This window comes from Rhodnius prolixus, unplaced genomic scaffold (genome assembly GCF_049639745.1).
Source record: "Rhodnius prolixus isolate KJV_2025 unplaced genomic scaffold, Rpr scaffold_2, whole genome shotgun sequence".
NCBI lineage: Eukaryota > Metazoa > Arthropoda > Insecta > Hemiptera > Reduviidae > Rhodnius > Rhodnius prolixus.
This window is the reverse complement of record NW_027411592.1, coordinates 26,125,451-26,134,386: the sequence shown is the minus strand read 5'-3', so window position 1 is coordinate 26,134,386 and position 8,936 is coordinate 26,125,451.

Sequence of the window (8,936 nt, the reverse complement as noted above, 5' to 3'; positions counted from 1 at the left end):
TTCACAATGAACAGATATCTGTATCTCTATCAAACCACGGAATTTAGTTCAGGTATAGCAGCTCTCCTCGCAACTTAAACAACCAGCGAAGCTCAATCAAACTTAACGTGATAGCTGCGCTATCAAACTAAAGACCGAGTCTGTATGATTGGGCAGACCGCATAGACTCCACCCGGAGAGGAACATTAAGTATCAGTAGTAGCTTAAATTAAAAAAAAAGAAAAGATATCAATAACAATCCTATAATGACTATAAATAATCTAGTTACTAATATATAAATTGCAGTAGCCAAACGTTTGTTTTCTTAAAACCCTTTAACTGTACGGACACATACAGTGCTGAACAAAAGTCTGCATACACCCTGAAAATTTGTCTTTTATCTCGGTCGGAAAGGATATCTCGCGTGACTTCTTTGAATAATGTTTGCAATGTTACGATATGAAAATCCTTGATTATTTAATTTAACTATTAATCTGCGTTTTGACACAGGAATTTCCTTTCTTTGGTGAACCATTTTAAATAATAATAAATTCTTAACTAAATCCGCCTATATTTACGTTTCAACTATAACTAATAAATTTGTAAATATTAAGATTTACCCACCCTAACTAGTAAGTATTATTATAATATTGAATTTATCAGTTGTGTATGTGGACTTCTGTTCAGGGAACTCCGATCTTTTTATTTATATGCAATGGGAGATGGCAGAGCTCTTTTCATCTCTCATTTATATATTTAGTAACAATAGTTACAAATGTTTAAATCACATTTTAACTCTAATAATTCTTTATTTTGAAAATTCCTGAAATATTGTGGAGTATGTAGACTTTTGTTCGACACTGTATATGTTATGCGTGTGCTCACCATTGACAGTGCCTATAATATATGTTTCTACTTTTTCCCTCTGCTCGAAGCACATATTTGTGTACGATTCTAGTACATTCTGTTATTCTTTTTATGAACTATTAGTACATTTTCTTGACGACAGATGGATATTCATCGAAAAATATTCATTCTATAACTAGAACTATTGCTGTGAATCGTGTTCATATTTTCTTTCGTTTATTTTATAAAAAAAATTATTTTAAGTATTTATTCAGCAGTTATTTTATAGTTTTTGTTAATCAGTTGTTAGATTTTTGTTATTTAGTTACTTATAGTTCTAGTTTTTATTAGTTTATTTTTGTCTTTTCCACAATCATGTCTCGAGATAGATACTTGCTCCTTCTAAGGATGTTGTATTTTTCGGCCAACAAAAAAATTGAATCCAGAAGGAGAGAAATTCATAAAAATCAAAAATATAATAGACATTCTAAAAGAAAAATTCAGGAAAACTTTCTATCCATTTCAAAATCTGTGTATTAACGAAAGTCTAACTTTGTACAAGGGAAGGTTTAGCTTCAAGCAATTTATTCCTTCAAAAAGGATTTGGGATTAAACTTTTCCTTTTGTGCGATTGCGAAACTGGCTATATTTTAGTTTTTGTTGTTTATACCGGTGCGAGCACTAACATTATTATATATGAAATAAATAATATGATTTGAGAAAACTTACTTAATTCCGCAATCTCATAATAAAAATAATTAATTTTATTAACTTAATTATGATTAATTAGACGGCAGCTTACTAATGAAGTTATTTAAAAACATTTTAATCGCCAGTAAAAGATTTAAATCCCCTCTAAACGGTTTAAAAGTCATTAAAGGATATAGTGACGTATTTCCAAAACTACTTAGCTTGAGAGGTTAGTAGTAATAGGCTGAGCTTATCTAGACAGCCCCACTACTCCGCAATACTAAGTAGTAGTTAAAGGGTTAATGCAAATTAACAAATTTTTAATATACATATATATATTTTAATAGGTAAGAAAAGTACTGCGATCATGACATTATCATCATTATGTTTCTCTTGGTAAGAGAAGAGATAAGGCTATCATTCATTCATTCAATCATTAAAGACGTTTGATTGAAAAAACAAAAAATGAAAAACGTTTTTGAGGTCGTCTGAATCAGAAAAAGTAGTTTTCACAAATTGGCGCGAGCGTACGCTGCGGCCAGCACAACGTAAAATTGCGGAGAGTTCAAATTTGATATTTAAAATTAATTAGCCAACCGTAAAGAGCATTTACTGTCTAAATTTTTCGTTTTTTAACAAAAGATTTTCTTTAAAATGGTTCCAAGTATTTTTTTTTTAAACTTCCTATACTTATGTACTATAAATAGATCTATAATTATTATTTGAAAATTTTTCGAAGTGAATTACTTCTTGCGGCTATTCTGCAGTACTGCAGTGGGAGAGAGAATTTAAGGCGCGTCAACGACTGAGAACTTTGGCGCACGAAGATCTTTTCAGTTCATCCCAGGACAGTAAGCTATAAGAGAATCCCAGGAAGAGCAAATAGAAGGGCCGATAACCGGATGCGAACCCGTAATGTCCTTGTAGGAATCCTAATGCCTCTTTCTTTCTGTGCAGTAGAAAAAGTAATCTAATGAATAAGAACAATTCTAAATCGGAAGAAAATCGATTGACTGATAAGCCCTTTTACTGAATAATTTTCTTCTTTTTTTGAAACAGAAGTTAAAAAATTGTAATTAAGGCTAGGCGTAAGAGAGCTTTTTTTTTTGCTCATAAATTGCACAGTAAGTATTTAGTATTAAGTATTCTTTGTCTAAGTATGTGTATGTAGCAAATATCAAAAATATTTAAAAATTAGTTGTTTCTTCAAAGAGAATAAATGTTTTTGTACACTTAAATTACTTTTAGTCATTAAAATTTTATAAATGATTGCACATCATTTTTCAGGGGATAAATAACAAGCATATACAAACATATAATAATCAGTAATCAGAATCAGATTGGAATTAAGGAAAATAAACTTTTTTAGTTTCAAAAAGGCAAGGAAATAGGAAAGATTTAGTAATTACTTTCAAATTCCTCTCCTGCGGTTTATAGTCCCAAATGAAGCTATTGTAATTGTACCAGAGAGAGCAATAGTGCGCTGGAATGCTAATGCACTCTCCGATAACCAATCAAAGAAATCTCGACGCTTTTTTTTTACGATTTCTTGTTATTTGTTCAGTGTTCTTTATGTTATTTTCTAATGTTGGATGCTTTTGCCTAATTCAAATTCTGAGTTCGTTAAAAAAACCAAAAACAAGAATTATTAAGAAAATTACTATAGCGTTTCAATTTATTCTCGTATACTTAAAAACGAAAATTAAATGTAAAATTGAAAAACAAATATAGAAATAAAATAAATGATTGTTTTGTTAATTATTAGAGTTTAGTTAGTAATTGTACAAACTTATTTCTGCTGTGTAATATTTTTATGAGAAGAGTGGCTATTTTTATAATTATATTTTTAATTGAGACACAACGTGCCGGTGTGTCTTGGCTGTCTGGGCGGCCAACAGATATTTTATTCGAAGTCTTCATATCTAAAACTACGATAAATAACAACAATAAAAATCAAGGTTATTAAGAAGATATCAGATATTAAAGAAATATTTAATTTGATTTTTTTCTCAACCTTGCTAGATAGACTACATTAGATGGCAATTATGATATCAGAAAATAGACTCATTTCAATAGCAGTGTCTCCGTTAAGGTCAAAGAGATGTTCTTTTCAATTATTCGCTAGTTTCTCGATAATGGCTCAAATGATTTTTGTTTGAACAGAAAAGTGTGATGTGATGACCTAGGCATCCCGTAGTGTAGTGTCAGATCAAGATATGATTCAACCAGCTATTAGTATTATGCTATTAACTATCAACCAGCTATTAGTATTATACTATTAACTATCAACCAGCTATTAGTATTATACTATTAACTATCAACCAGCTATTAGTATTATACTATTAACTATATCATATTAAAGGTATTTTAAAAGAAACTCTGGGATCCGGGTTTCGATTAATACGATTTCAAGAAAAGATTCTTCAGATTTTCTTGAAAAATGCTTCACTGCTATTTTCAAAACTGAAATTATAGGTATAACTTTAAAGATTTTATATTTATCTAGAAAAATTGTTTTAACTCTTTGATAAAGGAGAAACTGTTTATGTAATTCAGGAGAAGGGTGAAATCAGCAAGGGCAATAGCTGAAGTCGACCTGTTCATAAATATTAAATAACTGTAGCAACAATTCCCACTATTGGCATTTAAGTAATTTATAAGTTACATACTTTACGTAGTTTCGAGAAAATTTATTAATTAGTAGTCTAACTGCAGTAAGAGAAAGTAAAACATACCAGGTGTTATTTTGGAATAGGCTGCATAAGAATGTGCCTGTGTGTATTATCTAATGAAACTCAAAAGCCGAATAATTGCAGAAAGTCAACATTTGATATTTCGCTTAGAAACCACTACCACCACCTGAGAGAGGATTTGATCAAGATCGGTCTTACGGAAGAACCACTTTACATTTCTTTTAGTAAGTGAAAGTCGAATGTGTGTTCCCAATCAGATTTGTTTTTAGGTGATGGACAGGCGCAAAGCCAGAATTTACTACAAAGAAAGTCATTATTTTTACTTTTTCTGACTATGTAAGGGAAGTATTGCAATCATCCAAAATTTCCGTATCTTGAGTTTTCAGTGGAAACACCCATTTTGAGGCCCCCTAAGTTCGAAATGTGTTTTTTTAATAAATGATATTTGTGTGTGTTTAATAAACTGTTTCAAAAACGGAGAATTCCAAGAAAAAGAGTTTATATTTCAATTGGGTCTTCTTCTTTAACTTAGAAAACAAAACTCTCTTAATTGGAAGAACTTACTTTAATTTATTGAATGATTTTTCTCAAATTTCAAATTTTACAAAGTTATCCTCGAAAATGGATCCTTTTAACTTCGTATATATTGAAATCATATTAATCTATGACTTTCATTTGAAACATTTTTCCAGAAAAATTTGATTAAGGAGGTATCCTGGGAGGTTAGGTTTCCTTATAGTATAATGTATCTTTTAGTACAAAGTGCGGTTCCGTGTATTTTATATAATAAAGAAGAGATGAATGAGTAGTAAAATTCAAAGTTTGGCGAAAAACTTACCAAGAGAAAAACCAGTATCTTCTTCCTCCATCGGCTCTGAGGTCCTGAAAGTAGCTGGGCCTGTTCAATGATTCGTCGCCAATCATCCCAATATTCCGCTCTTATTCTTCATTCCTCCTCATCACTCCCATCCTTCTCAGTACCTCAAGAGGGGTTTTCCTGATTTTCTAAAATTCGTACATTTATTATACCCATTTAATCAATAACTTATTTGACGTACTTTTTTACGATTATTATTATTTCTTTTGTTTTTAGAGCGACCTAAAGACTAAGTTCCCTCAAAGTGTCATTTGGTGTAATCCGCAGCTTTGCAGGCTGGGCGATGCGAAAAAAATATATTTTTCAAAATTTGGATTTTGAAATAATTCGAGTATATAAGTCAGAGCGTCGAGAACTGTTTTGGGTGATAGTCATTAGAATATCTCCCCAAATTTGTGTTTATTTTTCCATTTAATGTTACAATTTGTGTAATATAATTATTTTATTTTATCTTTTAAAAAAAAACACTTGTAATACGTACTCGTATTCATGTGAATGTACAGGAGATTGTTGTCTTTCAAGTCAGATGTTACCACTTCATTTGCTTGGTTCATACTAGCTCCTTTTTATATTTCTATTGTTTTAATCAACTCCAGGGTAGATCCCTAAAATTAATTTAATTATTAAATTAAGATTAATATTAAAATTTTGTTTTCTTGAAAAAAAAAATAAGTTGCAGTTTCTTTTTATCTTGTTTCTTTAATTTTAATTAATTCACCTGTAGTTCTCGTTTTAAGAATTTCTCGAATCCAGAATAAAACGCAATTAGATACCTTCAAAACCAATATTTCGAAAAATCTTTTTTCAATTACTCATTTAGATCATTGCATTAGATATAAGTATACAAATTATTTACAGAGGTACGTGACTTGTTTTATAATCAAATTAATCTCAAGGCCACATCAAGACTATAACTCTACCGATTTGCCAATAGATTAGTTTGTTGTATAATTTAACCTTTTATATACTTAATTAAATCTCCACAATATTATTTACGACTAAGATCTTTATTTTCCAGCCTGGAATGGAACTGATTGGCCACTCTAAACAGCAACTTCACCAATGCAAAACATAAATTTTACTGTAATATACTTATATCAAATTCACTGTATATCACTGCTGATGCCCATTTTCCGTCGTATGAAAATAAAATGGTTGTTCCTAATAATACAAGTTTTCCAGGTAATTTCAATATTCTATAATATATATAGTGTATAAGGAAGTCAGAATCACTGTAAGGGTGATAACTTATGTTCAGTAGGGTGTTTCAAAAAATGATGACTTTTAAATGTTAAAGAGCGCCTGGCAGAAAATCAGAGTTCATTTAAAAACAAAACGTTTCGTCCATATTAGAGCGAAATCGATTAATATTTAGAGATCGCTACCATTGATCAAAAAAATTTTGTTTTGCTTTTTTTATTTTATACAAAATCTTAATTAAATGTTTTGTTTCTTTTCAAATTATCAGCAAAACATGTAATTGTACAAAGTTAAAGCTATAAAGACAATGCAGTTGGAATCATTTTGATGGCCTTTTTATTTTCAAAGTTATGAATAATTAAAGAAGCTGTATTTAAAAAAAAAAAATATTAAGAAAAATATACATTTTTGAAAAATTTCGATTAATTAACGTTAAAATCACTTCGTTTTTTATGTGTTTCGTACAGAATTTAAAAAACAAATAATTTTGGTTACTGAAACGTCTAAATTAGGAAATATTTTGCATTTATTGTTATAATTTGAAATTGATTGATTGGTAGTATTGTAAATTTGACTCAAATTTACTTAAAAATTTCTTCCTGAACGACAATATGCAGTTGTAACTACAATTAAAACTATAAGAAAAAAGAATATTATTACAAAAGACACAAACAATTAATAAGCTAAAACTACTTTTTTACAAGATCCTGATGAGAATTGAGATAAGTTATGCACAAACTCAATTTGCTATCACAAACAAATGTAGCTAACATTTATACTTGGTGTCTTACCTAAAATCAATGATTAATTAGAAATAATCCACGATTAATAGTGTATGATGCAGGCAACTTAGTAGAGTTTAGCAGCGATTATTATACAGTAAAAGCGAAATTAATGTTCCTAGCTCTAATAATTCTATTATTTTTTTTTTAATACTATAGTAAAAAGTGCATGAATAAAAAGAGATGGGCGTTTAAAAAAGGAAGTGAACAGTAAATTACTGGCTACCGAAATGAATTTTTGGACTTACAAAAAAAAAGTGAGGTTAAAGTAACATTCTGAGGATGAACACCAAGATGTGTCCAAAAAAGAGACGGAAAGGTTACCTGCCGGACGGTACCTTAGAGGTACTAGAAAGAATTTCACAGGAGATAAAGTTTCTCTGCTTTATATTTGATAAATTTTCGAGAATAAATGGTGGCATAGTGATCTTTATAGTTTCTTAATTTAGTTTTATCTCTTTGTTCCACGAAAATGGATGGCATATGGAATCATATTGTGGGGAACCGAATTTGTGCCAAGCGCTGTTTTCAGACTGCAAAAGAAGCCATCCGGGTTAAGTGTGGCAAAGGAATTCCAGACAGTTTTAACCTTTGTTTACTTCTCTGAGGATTATGACTCTCTTTCAATTTTTTCAGAAGAGACATAGGAAAAAAATAGGTGTTACTACAAGGTGGAGGATGAAAGTGATGGTCAGAAATGGATGATGGAAAATTCAAGGACCTTCAGGGGCTGAGCGCTAAAGAAAACAAATATCTACACGAGTGTATAAGTATTCCAATTTAAAAGAAAGTAAAAATCATTTCAGGAATGTGGCAGATTACTTGGGGAGATTTCTTAAGTTAAAGTTGCATTGTAGGTAAGAAATAGCTACATTGACATTGAACGTCACAAACAGAAATGACATTATTTTACGAGGAGGGAAGGGATTAGCTATGAGGTTAGCATACTGGACTCCCACGCGGAGGTCCCGGGTTCGAATCCAGCAGCTGACCCTTAGATTTTCTCTTCCTAGGAGCTTCTTACAGCTCACTGTCCGGTGATGGACAGTGTTGTCTGTAACGAGAGAACACTGTCCGGAGGCCGGCAGTGCACTGGAAAAAGCTCCGGGCGCTAATGACCTCAGCTGTTGATGCGCAAAAAAAAAAAAAAAAAAATTTTACGAGGGTCGTTTGAAAAGTCCGTGCAAAAATAAAAACTACTTAATTTTTTGGGGTAAACCTTTTTTATTTTTCAACATAGTCTCCTTTTAGGCTTATACACTTCGTCCAACGCTGCTCGAGTTTGTTGATCCCTTCCGAATAATAGGATTTGTCCAAGTCTGAAAAATAGCCATTCGTTTCTGCAATCACCTCCTCGTTTGAATAAAATCTTTTTCCCGCCAGCCATTTCTTCATATTGGGGAACAAATAGTAGTCCGAGGGAGCCAAGTCTGGAGAATAGGGCGGGATGTGAAACGAGTTGGAACCCTATTTCCATTAATTTTGCGACCACAACTGCTGAGGTGTGAGCTGGTGCGTTGTCGTGATAGAAAAGGACTTTTTTGTGGGCCAATCGTGGGCGTTTTTCTTGCAGCTCGGTTTTCAAACGGTCCAATAACGATGAATAATATGCACCTGTAATAGTTTTACCCTTTTCTAGATAGTCGATGAAGATTATTCCTTGCGAATCCCAAAAGACAGTCGCCATAATCTTTCCGGCCGAAGGAACGGTCTTCGCCTTTTTTGGCGCATATTCCCCCTTGGTAACACATTGTTTAGATTGTTCTTTGGTCTCAGGAGTGTAGTGATGTATCCATGTTTCATCCACAGTGACGAAACGACGCTTAAAGTCCTGCGGATTCTTTTGGAACAGCTGCAAACCGTCCTTGC